The sequence below is a fragment of the Schistocerca piceifrons genome, unplaced genomic scaffold, assembly GCF_021461385.2.
Source record: "Schistocerca piceifrons isolate TAMUIC-IGC-003096 unplaced genomic scaffold, iqSchPice1.1 HiC_scaffold_954, whole genome shotgun sequence".
Classification (NCBI taxonomy): Eukaryota; Metazoa; Arthropoda; class Insecta; order Orthoptera; family Acrididae; genus Schistocerca; species Schistocerca piceifrons.
This window is the reverse complement of record NW_025729228.1, coordinates 910,001-912,500: the sequence shown is the minus strand read 5'-3', so window position 1 is coordinate 912,500 and position 2,500 is coordinate 910,001. Positions and strand designations below refer to the sequence as shown.

The window sequence follows — 2,500 nt, the reverse complement described above, 5'->3', positions numbered from 1 at the left end:
CCACAACTGCATCAAGTGAGCGGAAACGCGGGCCCGAGGAGGGCAACTCAGCTAACAGGGACCAGATAGCCCGATCGGCGACTTCCCCCAGAGAAGAAGACTGTGGTGGGGGGGAACCCACAGCAGATCCGTCTACAGAGGCCTGATGGTCTTGGTCTCTCTTTGAGAGCTCAGCAGCAAAGTTGGCCACCATGTTCTTATAGGCCTGCACCCTGCGTTGACACTTGATAGATTCAAGTGTGCGCTCTGGGAAGGCTTTGGCCAGCTCTTGGTTAAAGAACCGGCAGCCTTGGAGGGACAAAGTCGCCTCAGCATGCGCAAGACGGAGCAACTCTTCTTGCGACCACCTGGCCTTCTTCCTTTCCGTTTGCACTTCCGGGTTGGCGGCATCAGGGTGGGCACGACGGCGATGAACGCCGAGCCCGGTCTTTGTTGAAAAGGACCGCAGACATTCAGGGCAGACAGCGGAGAGCGGCGCTCGACCCGCGCTGGTTGGCTGGCTGGAAAGCTCGTCAGCTGGCACAGGCACTCCAGTGGGAGGCCTGGTACCTTGATTTCTTCTACTACTTGCACCAGCTGGAAACAAAAGGCAGGGGGGGAGGTAACCCCCAAGCCTCGAACGACACCCTGCTCTGTCGGTCGGAGAGCTTCAAAAAGAATTACACCTTTCTTAGCACCCTTTACGACCCCCGCCACTTGAAGGCCAGAGCTCGGATTTCCCACAGAGAGGCTAATCGAACCATCATCCACCCGACATCGCGAGGATGCTAAGGGGTGGATCGAGAGGGTCCATATATTACGCATCAGGTGGGCATTTGAGAGTCATAGTTACTCCCGCCGTTTACCCGCGCTTGCTTGAATTTCTTCACGTTGACATTCAGAGCACTGGGCAGAAATCACATTGCGTCAACACCCGCTAGGGCCATCGCAATGCTTTGTTTTAATTAGACAGTCGGATTCCCCCAGTCCGTGCCAGTTCTGAGTTGATCGTTGAATGGCGGCCGAAGAGAATCCGCGCACCCGCGCGCCCCCGGAGGAGCACGCTAAGGCGGACGCGGCCTCGCAGCAAGGAAGATCCGTGGGAGGCCAAGGCACGGGACCGAGCTCGGATCCTGCACGCAGGTTGAAGCACCGGGGCGCGAACGCCGCGCAGGCGCGCGCATCCTGCACCGCCGACCAGCACGAGGCCGACCAACGGCGAGAGCAGACCACGCCCGCGCTAAACGCCCGCACTTACCGGCACCCCTACGGCACTCACCTCGCCCAGGCCCGGCACGTTAGCGCTGACCCACTTCCCGACCAAGCCCGACACGCCCCGATCCTCAGAGCCAATCCTTATCCCGAAGTTACGGATCCAATTTGCCGACTTCCCTTACCTACATTATTCTATCGACTAGAGGCTCTTCACCTTGGAGACCTGCTGCGGATATGGGTACGAACCGGCGCGACACCTCCACGTGGCCCTCTCCCGGATTTTCAAGGTCCGAGGGGAAGATCGGGACACCGCCGCAACTGCGGTGCTCTTCGCGTTCCAAACCCTATCTCCCTGCTAGAGGATTCCAGGGAACTCGAACGCTCATGCAGAAAAGAAAACTCTTCCCCGATCTCCCGACGGCGTCTCCGGGTCCTTTTGGGTTACCCCGACGAGCATCTCTAAAAGAGGGGCCCGACTTGTATCGGTTCCGCTGCCGGGTTCCGGAATAGGAACCGGATTCCCTTTCGCCCAACGGGGGCCAGCACAAAGCGCATCATGCTATGACGGCCCCCATCAACATCGGATTTCTCCTAGGGCTTAGGATCGACTGACTCGTGTGCAACGGCTGTTCACACGAAACCCTTCTCCGCGTCAGCCCTCCAGGGCCTCGCTGGAGTATTTGCTACTACCACCAAGATCTGCACCGACGGCGGCTCCAGGCAGGCTCACGCCCAGACCCTTCTGCGCCCACCGCCGCGACCCTCCTACTCGTCAGGGCTTCGCGGCCGGCCGCAAGGACCGGCCATGACTGCCAGACTGACGGCCGAGTATAGGCACGACGCTTCAGCGCCATCCATTTTCAGGGCTAGTTGCTTCGGCAGGTGAGTTGTTACACACTCCTTAGCGGATTCCGACTTCCATGGCCACCGTCCTGCTGTCTTAAGCAGCCAACGCCTTTCATGGTTTCCCATGAGCGTCGATTCGGGCGCCTTAACTCGGCGTTTGGTTCATCCCACAGCGCCAGTTCTGCTTACCAAAAGTGGCCCACTTGGCACTCCGATCCGAGTCGTTTGCTCGCGGCTTCAGCATATCAAGCAAGCCGGAGATCTCACCCATTTAAAGTTTGAGAATAGGTTGAGGTCGTTTCGGCCCCAAGGCCTCTAATCATTCGCTTTACCGGATGAGACTCGTACGAGCACCAGCTATCCTGAGGGAAACTTCGGAGGGAACCAGCTACTAGATGGTTCGATTAGTCTTTCGCCCCTATACCCAGCTCCGACGATCGATTTGCACGTCAGAATCGCT

General features: G+C 58.5%; 1 pseudogene; it reads right to left on the bottom strand.

The window, feature by feature from the left end:
• The window catches only part of LOC124773725, a 7,741-nt pseudogene that overhangs the window by 4,045 nt on the left and 1,196 nt on the right, over nucleotides 1–2,500 (bottom strand).